Consider the following 18,890-nt stretch of genomic DNA (forward strand, 5'->3'; position numbering starts at 1 on the left):
GAGAGAAGCCCACAGGGATGCTGAAAAGCCTCTGATTTACTCAGGGGAAGGTGAATTTTACAGTTTGTAAACAGATCTGCATTTTACACCTCTTCCCACACTGCCATGCCCCTGTCCCCACCATCTTCATGGATGAAACATGGTAGTATTTGTATTTCAGAGATATAGCCATATGACAGGCCTCAATTTAGATTAGCTGTAAGGCAAGACCCTGGAGTACGGGACTCTGCAATTGCACTTTTTTTTTATCAGTTAATAATTTATCCTCAAAGTATGACTTCAGTAGCAGAATACAGTTCAGAGTAAAAATTCCCAAAGAGCATGCACATTTAGATGGATTTCCTTCGCAGGCGGTGGTGTTCCCTGCAGCTGGGGCTGTTGGACGATAAAGTGCTCCCAGGGGAGGAGAAACCAGTGGGATCCCTCGTGCTCAGAGAGACCTCATCGATTTTGTAAGAAATGGAATTATAGTAAACGGGATTGGTGTGGCAGCTGAGGGTCTCTGGATGGGAGGGGGCAGGGCTCTCACATAGCCGCGGTCTGTAGCACAAACACGTGCAGAAGGAAGGGACTCTGGCGGTTTGAAGGGTGGCGTCTTGGTCTATCAGCGTCTTCCTGCATCAGTGGAATGAGGTTCTTTTGACTTGTCCTGTCTTCTATGGGTAGAAAAATAGCATCTCTGATCTTACTGGCTTCCTTAGCTTTCAGGTGGATGTTGTTCCTGACTCTCCTCAGGGATGCCCTCTCTTCTGCATCCCGCCTCTCATCTTCCAAATTCATAGTCAAAAACGTAAGGACAACTAAGTTTAGGAAAGCACCCAATCACAGACAAACCGACCAAGATGTACATGAAGCTGAAAGCCTCATACGGTGGCTTCTTCTGCAAAGCTTCGTTTTTCTGCAGAGCTACAAAGTCCCCAAACCCAATAGTGGTCAGGGTTATGAAGCAGTAATAGTAAGTGTGGAAGAAGGTCCAGCCCTCAAAATAAGAGAAGGCAGCTGCTCCAACACACAGTGTTCCCATGCAAGACAGGAAGCCTGCAAGGCAGTCATATAGTCAATCTCCCTGTTTCCAAGGCTTTATCATGAGGAGGTCAGCGCATTCTCTGCCATTCTGCATTTGAGACTTTGTCCTGATGTTAGTGAGTGAGTGGATAAGCACTCTCACCACCACCTTGAAAACAACACTGCAAGTATGCAGACAGACATTAGCCCATTGCTGAGACGGAACCAATGGTGGGATGAGGATTGTGTGCATATGGACAGTGACCTTTGAGCTGAACCAGGGCTCTGAAGTGGGAGTACACAATCAAAGAAGCAGGAGCCTGAGTCCAGGGTTAGTGCCACAATTCAGTGGAGAAAGGGACAAATCTAAAAGCACAATTAGAAAACTGCACTTTCTGACTGTCTCTACAAAGTGCTCTGCCATTCCCAACTGTGCTGGGGTGGAGGTGAATTTACAGTGCAGTGGGAGCACTAACACAGTTAATGTTTAACATTATTATTACCTCATCTTCCAGGGGCTCCTTTTAAACATAACAATTGACAACAGGCTCCTGACAGTTTGGAGGAGACCGACCTCAGCCCTAAGACTATGATGAACATGATTTCCCCTCCCCCTCTGTTTTGATTTTCTGCTCTGTTACCCCAGAGCCTTGGCTGGCCATGACCCCTGGCTGCTTTTTCTGTAATTACCAGCTCCTGCCAGATTTACTGTGGAAGTTAATGTCTGTTCCAGCCAAGTCAGCCCGCACTGTTACATTCTATGAGACTGTAACCCTTTCATTACAGGCAGCAGTAAAATATATGAAGTAATAAAGCTTCTAAAGGCCTTTGCAGAAGGTTTTATACTTTCTGATGAGGATGTTGAGTTAACACTGTCGCTCCTCACATGAGCTTTCCCTGTGTAGCTGTGTGTTGAGGATTCTGGCCTGAGGATTTTCTAGTCCTGAAAAGCACACACAGTAAGTGCTGATGAGCGGGGAGAAAGGAAATCTCATGGAGATCTTGAAAAATCTTCAGTTTCTCCCCAGTCTGTGAAATTCCTGCGGGTCTTTCCCTAATCAATTAACATTCTTCAGGTTTATCCTCCAAACCTGCAGTGTTTTTATAGGGAATTTTTTAAAAAAATAACCCAAGAAGTATGCCATGCTAAAAATGGTGAGACTCAAGCTCCAGTGGACCTCCAGCAGAAGCAAACGCCAGAATTTATGCAGCACAGCCATTGGGAACACCTCTCTCTAGCCCCACACATTTTGCCTTAGGTCTAGTTAATCAAGGCAACCCATGGATTGCAACTATTGCAACACTGCACAGGCTTTTAAACAGGTTTATATAAGATTAAACAAGATTATACATGCGTGATTTTAGCCAAAAGTCCAAATGGATTCCAAACAAAGGCTAGATTCTGATCTCAGATACATTGGAGTAAATCTCCAGTCAATAGAGTTACTCCATATTTATAGTAGTGTAAGCTGAGAATCAGACTCAAGGCCTATACTTATGCTCTTACCATTGCTGCCAGCAGTGGAGCAGAACCAATGACAGCTGTAGAGAGAAATGTAAAAAAACAAAAACAACCCCCAAACCCTAACATAGACGCAACCTGGGAGACAAAGGGATCACTGAAGTACTGGCTTTAGTCTGATCTGTCACAAGGGAAAGAGAGAGACACTATGAATTGTCCACACAGTTTTGTACCACATCAGTGACAAACTTTTCACCTTAGTGCTACAGATTGAGCACAGCTCATGGCAACTAGCGCATTGTTGGGAAAAACTAGCACTCAGCTTTTCAATGAGGCAATCAGAACTGACTTTGGCAGTTTGTGGGGCTTTGTGGAAAACTGGAATCCTGAGCTCACTGGAAGGATTGGGGTATGGGCTTCTTCCCATTCTGGCCTCACATCTAGAAGGGGAGATTAGGCAGACTTGTGAATTGCCAAGACAGCACAAGGGCCTGGGGTCCCAAGTGGTAGTCTGATTTTTTGGTGCTTAAAACTGCCATGTAAATCAGAGCACTACAGATAAACTCTTTCCTTACCATCACATCCTTGAAATTAAGGAAATATGTCTGTGGGGTTGATGTGAATTTTACAAGTGCCAGACTGCAACCTGATATGGATGATGGTGATGTCACAGATTCTGAGCGAAATCTTCTTTTGTCATTCTTTGTTGTTTTTTCCCTCACACACAAGGAGGGAAATATGTATATCTCAGTCAAGGTGACTTATTTCTGATTTAGGAACTCAAACAGAGAAAGAACAAATATAAGGCCTCCATGGAGGAGGATGAGAGAGAGATATCAAGAGATCACAGTGACTTCACATGTAACATTCTGATCCAGAACACAGGTGGATGCTCCCCCTGCCCAGCCAGGAATACCTCTGAACAGCACAGTGGCAGAATAAAAGATCCTGTTGCAGTACTTGGTGCAGGGGAGTGTCAAGGGCAATCCTGAGGCTGATGGGGATATGGATAATGCTCTCTGTCTTCTGGGTATTTTGAACCAGTGTCCCATAGGTGGGTATGAGGAACTGCCATAAGCTAGTGTAGCCCTTGAGGCTGTTCTAGCTTATGTGGTGGCCAGGTAGACCTAGAATTGGAGGGTGCAGATGTTGTGCCCCCAGCCTGCACTGCTCAGGAGGGTGCAGGTCAGACTCAAGCTTGCTGCAGCATAACTGAAACACAAAATGGCAGTTACCTTTCAGATATCCCTGTAGCAGGCAGAGAATTGGCTCTCAGTTTAAGGTGGCAGTACATGAAACCCAGAATGGCAACAACTCCTGAACAGTTCCAAAGATGCATACGTCTCTTTACCCAAGCTAGTGAGGCTTGAAGTATTACATGCAATATCACACACACACACAGGTGCACCATGTCCCAGTTATATTTTGGATGCCAGATAGCCTGAATCATAAGGATTTGTGAATAGATGTGGGATGGCATCATGGTACACAACCGTGTGCGACAAAAATGGAAAGACACTTTGGGCTAGTGAGCATCACAGACTGGATCATGAACATGCTCATACCCTCCATCAACCTGCAGGATTCACTGAAGTTTCTACAGAAGGAATCATTTTAAACCATATATATGAAGAAACATACCATAGGCCTTACCGTACCTGAACAGACCATTGATCCAGTTAGTCTTAAACCAGGTGCTACAAAGAAGGAGAAAAATCCCACAATGTATTCAGCCAGTAATGCACATCTGTATTATTTGGGAGGAGAACTCTGTTCTAAACACCTCAAGTTATGTCCTGATACATGTTTTAAAAGATTATTACTTTCCCCATCCAGCCATTATAATCTGTTATGTAAATACCATATTTAATGGAGATGGGCCCAAACCAAACCACAGAACTTGGAGGAGATTGGAATCTGACTCTAGACCCAAAGATGCATTTCATATCTGGATCCAGTCTCAGTTTCATGAGAGGAAAGCTGGTTCAGTGTTTAGGTACTAGCCGAGGACTTGTGAAACACAGGTTAAGTTCCCTACTCGGCTATGGACTTTTTGAGTGACTTTGGACTTAGGCTGTTTCTCATTTTGATGGAAATCAGTGGAAATTAAGAGCCTAAATACTTCTGAGGATCTGAGCCTTAGCTCCCCATCTGTAAAATGGAGATAATAGTATTTCCCAACCTTATAAGGGTGTAGGGAGGATGAATACATTAAAGATTGTGAGGTGCTCAGATACTACCATACTGGGACAGATATTACAGACCCAACCTAAGCGGATCAAAACACCATCAGATTGGGGGGAGGGGAGAACTTGAAAACTAGATCCAAATTTTACAGGTTGGGCTCCTCTCAGATATTCAAACAATTTAAAACCTTGAGGTATGGGTTGGAGGTGTGGAAAAAAAATTATCAAAAGAGCAAATGAACTTTCTCAGTTTACACATCAGTGTCATTATATAGCTTTAAAGGGACATTTTCAACCTACATTTAAGGCCTAAACTTCTTGGTGTCCTTTTAAGTGCTCTGAGATGCAAGGAGAAGTGGGGGAGAGGGGTCTCTGGCAAGCGCTGGAGAGGGAGATATTCCTGTCAGCTGGTTGCTTTATTATATGGGCTGGGATTTGCTTGGGCTGAGGGAGGGGTGTGTGTGTGTGTGTTGTAGCAACTGTTAAAGTACCTAAGGCTGGGAACTGGGGTTTTTTGTGTATCTAAAGCTAAATACATTAATAAAATAAGTTCATGGAATTTGTTACTGTTAGAACAGTAGAGTAACTTTGTACTGTTTTAATAATCAACAGTTATCAGTATGTACAGAGCTTATTATTAGCTATTATGTGCACTGGAGATTTTGTGTAATTAAATAGTCTACACTACAGTGAAATACAGTGAGCTGTCTGTGAATTAGGCTATGTTTCTTCCTTATGGAGATATAGGCTTAAAATTGACCCAGCCACAGAACAAAAGCTTTGTCAGAATGAAAGAGTTTTGAAGTTTATGATATTAGTTTTGATTCAGACCCGAGTTCTCATGTTGATTTGGGAAGTGTGTTCACTTTGGGCCTCCCCTTTAACTCTATAAACAGAGGCAGTAACTTGGACTGGAAGCACTAAAAGTGATTTAAGAGATTCAACCTGAGATCCCAGGCAAGCAGCACCTCCTTCTGTTTGGTGTGGGGGCTTTTCTCCTCTCCTCCATATGAGTTGCTTTTCCCCCCTTTTTTTCTTTGCATGCAAAATACTTTAAGACTATTTATTCTCTGAGACAGTCTCTCTCTCTGTTAAAAGAAAAAAGAAAAACCCCCTCTCCAGATGGACAGCTGCTCCCTGCTTCTTTTGATGTAGCTTATCTGTCAGGCCAGTGCTCTCTTGCTCTCTGTCCCATCTCCCCCTGAGGCAGTTTTCCATAGAGGTCTCAGGGGAGCTTTGTCTCTCACATGTGTTTAAAAAGAAATGTGGGGCTGGCACAATGGCTCCACAGCTTGACCTTCGCCCTTCGGTGTTATGAGGGCCATAAAGCTCAAGTCCCTAGTAACAGTGCTGGTGACCAGAGCAGTTCTGTACATAGACAGAGCTCCTTAGCAGAAAGTTGTTTAACTAAAAATAATTTAAGGAGGAAAATAAAAGGTTATACAAAGTAAGCAATGTCTTTTATTGTCTAATTTGGCATTACTTCCCTGTGTGGCCAGAGGCAGATGGCTTAGTGGCATAGCACCAGCTTTGAAACACATAGGGCCTGATTCTCCTCTTATTTATACAAGCACAAATCAGGAGTATCTCCAACTAAGTTACACTAATATAACTAAAAGGAGAATCAGACCTTTAAAAATCCATAAGCCACAAGTTAGATTGTAAGCTCCTTGGGCTGGGACCATCTTTTTGTTCTGTGTGTACAGACCCTGGATCATGACTAGGGCTCCTAGGTAGTTTGGTAATATAAATAATAATCATCATCCTAGGACTGTTAATTCAAACCCTAGCCTTCCAAAGCAGATAAATTGAGAACCAGGTGGTGTGGTCAGAAATAAGAACTGTTATGTTTTCCCATTTATAAAACAGCCTAGGCGACTTTTATTTCAGATTAAGAAAAGCAAAAAACAAGAAAATACAAATATGAAGTCTTCATGAGAGAGAAAGAGAGAGAATAAGAAAACATAGAGGCTCCCTCTGTAACACTTGTATTTTGGACCAGAAGCAAAAAAACAAAACTGTGCAAGCAGGGAAAATATTTTCCCTTCAAGGTGCAACACACAGAAAACAGAATGACAGCATCTCCTTCCATCTCCATAGCCTCATATAACATGAGTTCCTTTTGCTTGAAAATGAGATGCTGTCTTCATTGCATGGACATTAAGTAAAACTTCATCTTCAAAAGTGGAGCAGGAATTGTGCATGGTAATTTCATTTGTCTGCATTTGCCTGATTTGTGTATGCAGTCATGCCATATTTGGGTGCACATGTGCTCTTATTTTCTGGATGAAAGCCTCCTCTTTCTGTTTAGAAGGTGTAGCCCTAAAGATACCAGGACATTTTTACTAAGAATAGAGGCCTACACTGGTGCCTTTGGCTAAAAATTCCCCTAATAGCAGGGCATTCTCAGCTGGCATAAAGCCAGTGCATCTGGCTCACATGCCAATTGTCCCCACCCCACCATGGCATATGGAACGAGAGAGCAAGTAAAGAATAGCAGGGCGACTTTTCCTCAAGTGCTGATCCTTAGCTGGGGCATAGTCTCTAACAGAATCCTATGGCTGGCATAAACTAGAACCATCTAGCGGTTACTTTAACTCATGCCAGAGCTAGGGCCAAAGTAGATCAGTCCACAGAAACAGCGAGTTATAACCAGCTTCCTGATGAGCTCAACACTCATATTCCACTGCTCCTGCACCAAGCAGACCTCAGAAGCAGGAAAGAATCAAGCCCTTTTGCTGTCATTTTACTCAGAACATGTGACTCTAGTTTATAACAGATGATCCTAATTATTATTCCCTCTGCCCAGGGCTAGCAGACAACTCTCCCTTATAACAACTGACCCCAGTAATCCCCTGGCTGCTGTGAGCTAGCTGATATAGTTAACTATGGGGTTTAGCTGTTGGGATTAACAATTCTTTCCTTGCTTAAGGCTATTAGATAACTAACTATGGGAGCAGAAGGATGATTGAGTGACTAAAGCACAGGACTGGGAATCAGAAGATCTGAATTCCATACCTGGCTCTGCCACAGACTTACTATCTGTGACCTCAAACAACTTATTTAACCTCTCTCTAGCTTATTTTCCTCATCTGGACAATCAGGATGATAATAACAAATTTCTACTTCAAATGGGTGTTGTAAAGATGCATTAACTGATGTATGTAAAGTGGTTTGAGATCTTCAAATGGAAGATACTGTATTTCCCACTTATACAACAGCTGAGAATTGTGCTTCGTTGAAACTGCTCACCCCACAGAAATTGCTTCTCTTCTAAGATAGTAGTTTCACTGCCTCTGTACTAGCCCTTGAGGCTGCATTACCACTAAAGGGTAATCTCACAAACTCTCCATTTGCACTTTATAACCTCCATGTAGGCTGCAGAGTAACAGATGCAGCCGTGAGAAGAAACCACACACCACAGACCTGCAGGTGCATGTGGGCCCTAGCGGGGAAGAATATTAACTATTTCCTGGTAATAGGAACAGAGAGTCTCTAGCACAGATGAAATTATCTATTGCTGTCTCCAATACATACTCTGAGCATGAAAATGTGGGAGGCTACTGTCCAGTCAAATACAAAATCTACATTCAGCTAGCCCTGAGAGTCTGTTTTGTGACAAAAAGCAGAAAGAAGATCCAGGGCCTGATTCTCATTCACACCAAGCTGATGAATTTACACACTTACATACCCTAAAACGTCAATGTAGCATGCAAGGTTTTAGCCATCTAACTCCCACTACTGTTAGGTTCGCACTTTATGTGCTGAGGTTGTGATTACCACCTGTCGCAAATTTTTCAGGATGACTCCCGTTTTAATAAGGTGATCCTATGTCTTACACACAGAGCTTGAGAGAGATTTGCAGATCACAAAATCACTTTTGATCTCCAAAACATATGGGAACTAGAGTTAGGAGAATAATTCCTAATGGATATTTTATCAGAAGAATTTAACATTTTTTCTGTTGGAATATCATCTATGAGCACACAATGATTTTCTCTAGTTTATTCATTAATTATAATAAGTGTCTGAAATTAAATGTGTGACTGGTCACATAAATTACATGGTACGGCTAGATGAATGTAACTCAATCAGATTTCCAGTGTGAATGTTTGCAGAAAGTGAATTTTAAATTGATTTCCCTCAAATATTTTACTGAATTCCCTTAAATGTGCTGTTTCTGCAATCATCTTTGCCAATAAACTTGTTTGCTAGAATATTAGTGAGAAGCAAACACAGAAGGGGAATAAACAGAGTGAATTCTTTTACAAACAATGAATATTTGTGGACTTTCTTTGAGTATTGGCACAGCTATAGCAGCAACATTGCAACACCAGATGATGATGCTTTGCTGCAACACAATATGTGGATGCATTATCATGATGTTACACTAAAGTCACAACACAGGACATTGCGACATCATGCTGTAAATGTCATGATGTGGTGGCGGTTGAGTTTATTTCACTAGGCACACTCAAAACCCTGTCTGTAGTGCTCACAACAAGGATGGTGTTTCAGTGGATGGCCTAGGATGACTTCAGCTAGATCCTGGATTTTACTATGATAATCAGTGATGGTGGATGATCCTTAAAAGTTCAGTAATTTGGTTCACAAAAATACCCAGCAGGTTCAATACTTAGCCAAACTTCTAGCCGAACCATGTGGATTGATAAAACTCGGTTGGAAATCTCATAAGAACAGGCTTTGCACCAGTTTCCAGTTCCTTCCTGCTTGAGCAGAGCTGAAATACTGGTTCCATGAAAACAGCCTCTCATGATATTGACCCTTCCATTTTTAATTCTTGTGAAAAGCTGGAACTGCAGACCTGCTTAGTACAGAAATATTATTTTAGAAAAAAATTACCCATCATTTTCTGAATTGGAAAAAATGTGGGTGGTTAGATTTGGCCCAAATCTGGGCAAAGTTTTGGGTTGGTTCTTAACAGAAGTTGCATTTAATCTCATTTTTCTTGGCATAGATCAAATATAAATGCGATTTCATATTTTTTTGTTTAGTTGTTTGGCACATTGGTCAAAACTTGTCTTTGCTAGGGCTTCCACCACTACTGTCACTAATGGAGCTGAAAATGTAGTAGCAAATGCAGGAATTTTTAGGGAGAAAATGTTTGTGTAGATTAATTCAGTTTCAATGACCATTCAGTACTTGATCTCCCCATTAGGACAGTCAATAACCACCTAATTGTCAATTAAGTGGCAGCTGTGACAGATTTTTGGGACATGGACATCTATCCACTGAATGGATATCAGAAAACTCATATCACCAAGGAACTGAAAAACCATCAGATGCTAAAATCCTTATGATTAACACTGTACAGAGCTAGACTTAAATAGGCAACCCAGTGGTAAAAAAATTCTACTAACCCATTACCAGTCTACTGAGCCAGCAATTCCCACAACATGGGCGGCCTTAACAAATATAGGAGTATATAAGGCCCAGTACATACATTTTTGTTTCTTAGGAAGCCTAGATTTCATGAAAAAAGAAAAGGAGTACTTGTGGCTCCTTAGTCTCTAAGGTGCCATAAGTACTCCTTTTCTTTTTGCGAATACAGACTAACACGGCTGTTACTCTGAAACCTAGATTTCATGGACTCTGAATTTCTGCACTACAATTTTTTTATTCTGCCTCCTTATTTTTTAGTCGTACATTTTAAGGGGCAGGGGAAGAGAAGAAAACACCACTGGTAGGATTTCTGGCTGGGCTTTCATTTCCTCTTTTTTGTTTGTCACTTGGTGGTTCTTTAACAAGAGAAAAAATATATACATTGGGGTGGGGTGGGGTGGGGTGGGGGGCAAGGGAAAAAGAGAGCAGCTGCACCTCCTTCTTTCCAATGAATGTTCTCCTGTACTTCAACTTCTTCACCTTTTGGTAACACTGAACTCCTGAAAATTTAGAGCACTCTCCCTTTAAGAGGGGCTGCTCTCTGCCCAGCTGTTGACTTGCCTGAAGGTGAGACCTCTGCTTAAATTCATGGCTCCAGCTGTCAAAAGCAAAGAAAAGCAGCTTTTCCTTGGCGGCTTTCTGCTTTGGGTAGAGTTTGACATCTTCCTCAGTCAGCAGAATTTAATCAGCATCGAGTACCCACAGCCTCTCAGCTTCTCCACAGCTCAGCTATGGGGGGGGGGGGGAGAGGAAGGGGAATCTTGCTAATAGAAAAAGGGGATAGTCCAAGCACAATATGTATAAACAGATACAGACATGAACATGATCTAAAGCACGTTGCTGTCTAGAGATAGTCCCATTATGCCCTTTGATTTAAGAATTGCTGCTACCATTAGCTATACGGGAACACTCCCACTTGCTTATGGAGGAAATTCTTTCCTTACTAAGGTTTTGCCATGGCTTCATTATTTACTCTCAGCTTCTCATGAAACACAGCTGTAATTTGCAGTTGACAATGATACTGATTGCAAAAGAAAGCTGATGAAATGTGCATAGGGATATGGTTCCCCATATATAGATGAACAAGTGAACCAACTTCAGCGATCAGTAACAGGAATACCTTGTTTGCAACCTACCTAAATATTAGATGGAAAGAAGCCCCTCTCCCATTAATTCTCACTCATATCTCAGTGAATCAAATAATCCAACCCAGTGCACAGAGTTATGAACAATCAAAAAACATTCACATTGCACCTCAAGCCCACAGAGCCTTGGGCCCAAGAGTAGATGGATTATAAACTGCAGTCTGTGCTCAAAACAGCTTGGTATACATAAGCTAAGGTTGCTTACACAGGTGAAAGCTCTCAAGACTTCTTCCCCACATATAGTCTTGATTCTCCCTCTCTGTAAGCAAGCCCCAAAATCCCACAAAGAGAACTAAGGTAAGAAAGGAGGCAGTTAGCAGTAAGGGAGAAGTTGATTATGGGGTGGCATGATAGTTCCTCTTAGAGGTTTCAGTTCTGTGCTGTATGTAACTATTGTGATTGTTTTCTGTGTACTACACTGTATAATTTCTAAGGAGTCTGCTTGCCTGCTTTCTGTGAGACCCTTGAGTTTGAGGAGCAGTTTTCATTCTAGATGGCTATTGTTATGGAGTGAGGCATGAACACAGTGTTCTCTCAAAGAGACTTTACTTTCATTCTTTCTTGTTTTATTGATTTCCTTTGTGTAAATAAGAATGTCTTCTTATTAAAATATCTATTTATTCTTATGTTTAGAAAAACAAACTCTAGCAATTCCAAGTATCTGTTTCACTTCCAACACCTGCAGCTTGTTTATCCTTTCCTGACAATTGTTATGCCAATTGTGGAGAATGAAGCAGTTGTTTTTATTCTTTTTAGAAATATCATGTGTATCCCAGTTTAACTGTTTGATATTATTCTGCCTGACTGCATGTATTTAAAGCACAGATGGCTGTTAGAGGGAAACAAATCAATAATGATAAAGGTAAGGGACTGGCAGAGAGACTCAAAGGTACTTAAGGAAACAGTGAGGATACCATTAATTGGGAAATGTCCACAAGCTTGGCTCCAAACAGGCTAGCAGGTTAATTTTCCTCAGGCCTGAACCTAGGATCAAAGGTGCACTAAGGGTTAGATTCCAAAGGGATTTAGGTACCTAAGTCCAAAATTTAGATCCTCAGAACTCCCACTCAGCTTCTGCCTAACCATATAGGTACCTAAATTTCTGCTGATTGAGTCCTGTAGGTGCCTAAAAATCTGACTTGGGCATCACACTTAAGACCTGACACCCAGGCACTTAGCTCACACCTAAGCCTTGGTAGGATCCTCAACTAGGCATTACCCTGCCTATCTTGCCTGCAGGAACTGAGCAAGTAGGTGTTCTTACAGGTAGCCTAATAGATCAAACCCTGCACAAAACACAGCTGCAGGAGGGTAACCTAGTATTTAGAACATTCTCCCAGACTGTGGGAGAGCCAGGTTCAAATCTCAACTCCATCTGATTTGGACTTGCATCTTCCAACTCTCAGGAGAGTGCTTTAAACACTGGGCTATGGGATATTCTGGAGTGGGGGGTGTCTCAATCTGTTGAAGCTGTTCCATATTGCATAAATAGTCATTGGAAATTGGGCTTAAGTATCTTACATCATAGGTGAGTGACAAACCACTGAGCTAAAGAGTTATTCTTGCTCTTTCTCTGGCCCTTTCAGTGGTGTCTCGTGTTGGGAGAGAGGTTATAAACCCAATCCATATATATGCCAAATGTCCACCATTTAGAAAGGCCATTCTTTATACCTTAGCAAGCTGTTGATCATTTTCCTCTCTCTTTGCCTCCAAAAAAATCTCTCATAGATCAATGTATTTCAATGAAGTTACATTCTTATTTCCCTCCTCAAACCTTTCTAGAGCGTCCCAATGTTAACAGGTACTGTATGGACCCCCTATAACATCCGGGGTCTCCTCTCCTCCAATAATATCTCTCATATGTAAATAGATTATTGAGAACATCTGTTGTCAGGAGCAATTATTTGTATATTATACATTTATATTACTCCAAGCTGCTTGAATAATAACTGCAAATAATATATCTGTTGACATTTTCTGTCAGCTATTGAATTAATAATAAGTGAATACATATTTCCATTATCCATTAAACTCCATGGATGGTCAAATAATATTTGTCAAATAAATTATTAGCAAACTTTCCCTTTTGTCAAAGTTATTATCTATGAACAATTATTTTAATGATTCAAATAATCCTTCATAACCAGAAGGGGTATAAACATATTTTTAAAAAAATGAGAGCTGAGAGTCTGAAACACTGTTCCGTGGCAAGTGGTGAATTCCATGGCAAGTACCATGCTTATGGAACTACAGAATACATAGGAACCTCCCTAGAAAAAACCTCCCAAATAATTATGCTAGGTTGAGGGGTAGATGGAGATTGCTGATACTGATTTTATGTCAGAGCCAGTTGAAAATTGTCCACAAACAGTTGCCAAAAGTTTCAGTTGTGCAAAAGATTTTAGTTGAACATTCGAATTATTTTGACCAACTCTATTTTATCTGTCTAAAGCCCTGGGTGAATCTCTGGTACTTCCTCACAACTCCCATTGTGCCTGACCCCGAGAACACAAGGGGCAGCATGAAGGCTCATTATTATTAGGAGCTGCAGTAATTCTGCTACTACTAGGAGCCCTAGTTGTGGACCAGGACCCCTCTCTACTAGGTGCTGTACAACCACAGAACAACAACAACAAAAAAGTCCCTGTCCCAAAGAGCTCCCTCCCTTACGCACGCCCACACAGGAGCTGGGCACAATCTCACCTTTAGATTGCAAACAACTTGGGCTTTGTTGTCTTCTGTGCTTTGTACAGTGCCAAGCACACTGTCAGCTCTTACCTCCTACTTACTTTTATTTCAATCCACAACTTAGGTTGTGCACTTTGCTGAATGCAAAAGAGTCTTTGGCAGTCTTTAAAATGTTCATATAGTCTGCAATAGAGTGTGGAAAGGGATATTTGAGCCCAGATTGGGGTTGGCCTTGCGTTGTGAGAAGCCACATGCAGTCTCCACCCAGTGCAACCCTGAGCCAACAGCTAGGCATAACCCCCTCTAGAATTTCTGAGCACAAGGAGAGGGAAAGACTAGCATTGCCCAGAGAGACAGTTGCCCAAAAGCGCGGGGTGAGGGTAGAGCTGAGCTGGCACTGGGAGACTGGCAGGCTCCCATGTTCTGGTATGCACTCCTTTTGGAATCCTCACTGGGTCCGCTAGAATGTCTTTAAGGGTGGTCGCTGGTGTAGAGCGTCTCCACAGCCACCTCAATACAGGCTGTGGCGAAATAACGACCGTATTGCCCGTAATGGGAGGTGTACGAAGCAGCACACTAATATATGGAGAAAAGTTGTTGGTTTACTTTGTAAGAAATTTTCATTCTTTTTACCACACGCACTAACTGTGGTAAATCCTACTTGACTTCCTGAAACTTGCAGTGTTAGGATGAATCGGGGATATTTGTGTGTGTTTGAAGCCAAGATCCCTGCTTCATTCTACCTATGGGCAGATGCGAGAAGATAATTTTTTTGGACATTGTAGCATGTTCAGGAGCAAACTGACATTTTTACAGCGAAACACATTTTGTGTACCACCTGGGATTTCTCTGTTCCTTAACAGGAACTAAAAAGCTCTGCACATGCTTCATTTTCTCTAACTCCAGGTCCCACCTCAGGAGGGTGGAAGACCACGAGTGTCGAGGAAGCCCCCCCGTTCTGGGCCCAGGCTAGCCTGAACACTTCTCCCTTCTGAAGGCTGCTGTGTTATACCTTGTGTTTGCTTTTGTTTTGTTGCATAGTTTTGCTTTATCTTTTTTGGTGATTCTTTGTAAGTGTTACACAAATAAAATTCTCTCTTAAAAATAAATAAATAAATTAAAAAAAACTCCAGGTCCCACTGCTAAACAGTAATATGGACAGGGATTTAACAGCTTCAGAGAAGCTGTTTTCAAAACTGGTGTGGAATAGGCACACCGCATTTACAAAGAAGAAGAGCTCTTCGTTGCGTTCACGACTACCTTTGAAGCGAGCCTACAGCACAGCTCTATAACAGGTGTAGCATGATTTAAAAATTATGCCCCGGAGAACAATGTGTACTCCTTGAGCCTGATTTAAAATTGTGTTAAACTAGGAGTCTAGAGGCAGGCCTAGAATCTAACTATCAAAAGCTGAGAAAATTCTCTCTCTCACACTCACACACATTCTGATACATTAGTCACTGCTACAATTCTCATAGGCCATGTCTTCACCACTAAAAAAGAGTATGTTCTTTATCTCAGGTTAACTAATGCACGTGAGCTACCATGACATAAAAACACAGTGAAGACAAGGCACTTCAGTTTTACTGTGAGAGAAATTAGGCAAGGTCAGCCCTAGGCAGGGGTATAGGGGATGACCTCACCTAATTTTACCTCACAGAAAAAAACTAAATTGCCTGTTCTTCACTATGATTTTTGCCACACAATAGCTCAGAGTAACCAGCAACTGTAAGATTAAAAAACACACCTTTTTAACAGGTGAAGGCAAGGGCACAGAAAAATATGCCCTCTTGCAGACATACTTCTATAGAGACACTCTTGGCAACACACAGTTGTTGCACACAGACCTCTTAGACCCCACAGGGGCCATCACTTTAAAATGCAGAGGGCTAGCCAGTGCTGTTCTGTTTGTCTCTTCCCCCCCCCCCCCCCACGCCCACCCCCAGCCCGCTTTTTGCTGCAGGGTGTGCCAGCACTTGTCTTGGCAGGAACCAGCCTTGCACAGTAAAACTAAAGAAGCTTCCAGTGTGTTCGTGACTCACACAGTCTTTAGCAGCCCTCCTCTCCCCTTGCTCCAGCAGACAAAGAGAAACAAACCTACATTGATACATGCTGGGAACATCCACACCTCCCTTCACAAAATGGCATGATCTGTGCTTCTGTAAATCAGGGCCTTGTCAAAATTATGCATGCATATATCACACAGAGTGAGTAGCATACACACCAGCATTCACATTAAAAATAACAGAGCATTTTTACTGAGTACAGGCTTGTACTACAGTTTGGAAAGGACATTCAGATTCAGTGTTGAAAAGTAGCAAGTGCCAGGCTGACAGTCCTGGAGACTGAAATCCTTTATTTGTGCACAGAGCAGGTAAAACAGCAGCGTGAGCATCTTGATACAGCCCTGCCAATGTGCCTCTACCTTTTGGTGTGTTTGTTCTCTCTGTCCAGTCAATCTGTCCTTTTCTGTAGAGACTGCCAGCCAAAAGATGTATCATTGATGGTGATTGTGTGACATGGCCACCTGCCCACTAGAAATCACCCTGTGAACCTTTGATTTTCCACAAAGGCTACCAATCATCTGTCATATAGTGAAGAATCAATTTTCTGCCACTGCTAACCTTTTCTGGATTACAACCAGTGGCCTAGATGTTAAAGGCTCCCTATTCCATCACCAGTCCCCAGAGTGAACCTGTCCTGCTCTCTAAATAAATGAACAACTGAGTAAACAGGAAGATTTTATTGCCTTTATACAGAAACATCTACAGACTTTAATTTCTGCCTCTTATCAGCCCCGCTTGAGAAAGATGACAACCAGGCTCCTTCACCTCAGGACTTTAGCTATCACGTGTGGGAAATCTTTGTCTATAAGTTAGCGTACGGACCTTCTACCATCCCTCTTTAGTTCATGAGCCTTGGAAACTAAATGCCTGCCCTTGCCTCTCTGTGTCTACTGGATTTTTGTCTCCTGCACAAAAAAGGCAAGACCAAGGCAAATCGCTCCCACAGAAATAAGGAGTCTCGGATCTGTGGCTCATTCTAGAGCAGCATAGGAGCCATTATGGAGGTAGGGATCAATGGAGTGCAGTGTGCTCCAGATGTGCCTCCAATATGTCCCCTATTCTAGAGCATCTGGTATGGAACCAACTAGAAAAGAATCAGTTGCAGACAAGCGATATAGTATGTGCCCTGGGACTAGACAAATCCAAGAGGGAAGTCTCAGAGAATATGTGTGCAACCCTATAAAACTTCCAGAATAAACCCCCAGCATATATGAAAACCACACAGTTAATACACACAGATGTGCTGTCAGTCCCCACAGTATTGCATCAGAGGGGATGGGATGTTTTAAGTTTGGAATGGGAAGAGTTTGAAGAACAGTGATAAACAAGGAGTTGCCTTTCCTCCATGAGGGGGCAGGGAGGTGTTATCATTTCTACATTAATCACTTGCACCTCCAACCTGCCTAGATCCCCTGAAAAGAAACAGCAAAGAAAACACCAGCTGCTGCAGCTTCTACTCCTCCTTCAGCACCCTGCAGTCTCCACCCCCCTCCCCCCCCCCCCCGACTGTGTTTATTTTTACAGCTAGTCAATCAGCCAGAGGCTTGCATCCTGCAACAAGATCATCTGAGAACAAGCTGTAGTTTGTACGGCCCCTGAAACATTGGGTTTGTTTTCTAGTTTATGATCAACAGCAAAATACGTAGCTGAGAAAAGTGAGAGAAATCTTTTGTCACCCAGAGAGATGGGACTTTCATTCCACACCAGACACACAGAGGGATTTCCCCAGCCTGCTCCAAGAAAGCATTTCAGCCTTTCACTCAGGACTGTAATGTTCATGTAAGAAATGAATTTAGTCTCCACATAGATTGTAAGCTCGTTGAGCACGGACCATCTTTTATATATGTTTGTACAGCACCGAGCACAATGGGACCTCAATCCTTACTGGGGTTTCTAGAAGCTACTGTCATATAAACAATAATAATGTTCAGTCACTCACAGGCATCTGTACAGTTCTCCTCCAGTGGGCCCCACTGCTTCTTAACCCAATGGAAGGACTATTTTCTTTTTGAGTAAAAAAAGAGATTCACTTGTCTTGCTCATTCAGTCACTCCTCCACCCTGCTCTCCTGGTAGTCACCCCTTCCCACCCTCAGAGGAAGTGAGCACCTTTTTCTGGGATAAGAGAAATTCAGTCTCATTCAGCTACATTTATTCAGTCACAGGCTCTCCAACATGGCTACATGAACTGACTCTAAACCTGAGGGACAATCAGTGACAAGTATTACATTTTGCTCCATTAAAGAACACTTGCCCAGAAGAGAGACTAAAGGGAGTTCTCATTTCCTCTTTGCTTCACAGTTAGGAAAAAGCATCAGAGGGGAATGGAAAGAGACAAGACAGGGAATGCAGCAAAGAAAGACTATTAGGAAAGAAGGGGGTGATGGATGGGTGAGGGAGAGAGAGACAGGTCACTTGCTGGAGGATTCTCTGCTCCTTGAAGTCTTTAAACCATGATTTGAGGACTTCAGTAGCTCAGACATAGGTGAGAGGTTTATTGCAGGAGTGGGTGGGTGAGATTCGGTGGCCTCCTTTGTGCAGGAGGTCAGACTAGATGATCATAATGGTCCCTTCTGACCTTAATATCTATGAATCTGGGAGGAGGGAAGATGGGATGAGCGAAGATAAGGAAAGGAAACGGTACAGAAGAGCAGTGGCACCCACAGCTGTAATGCATGGGGGGGGGCGGGGTATGTGTATGTGTAGACACCATGCTAAGTCAAAGTGAAAGTGGTTCAGGTGTGGGTACTATGTGAAAAATTGATCGAGGCTCCCTTACGGAAGAGATGGGAAAGAGGGGAGGGGAGAGACAGAAGAAAGCAGGAGGAAAACAAAAGAGAATAGATAAAGGGAGAACATGACAAAATCTTTCTTGCCAAAAACAGCACCTTGTAACAGTAGAGAAGTTTTGCATCTACAAATCTAATTCAGGCATC

At 42.4% G+C, this 18,890-nt stretch overlaps 1 pseudogene; it reads right to left on the reverse strand.

The window, feature by feature from the left end:
• Window positions 1-329: 329 nt before the first annotated feature.
• Window positions 330-18,890, reverse strand: part of LOC125638720 (potassium channel subfamily K member 9-like) — a 32,410-nt pseudogene continuing 13,849 nt past the window's right edge.

This window comes from Caretta caretta, chromosome 6 (assembly GCF_965140235.1).
Source record: "Caretta caretta isolate rCarCar2 chromosome 6, rCarCar1.hap1, whole genome shotgun sequence".
Taxonomy (NCBI): domain Eukaryota; kingdom Metazoa; phylum Chordata; order Testudines; family Cheloniidae; genus Caretta; species Caretta caretta.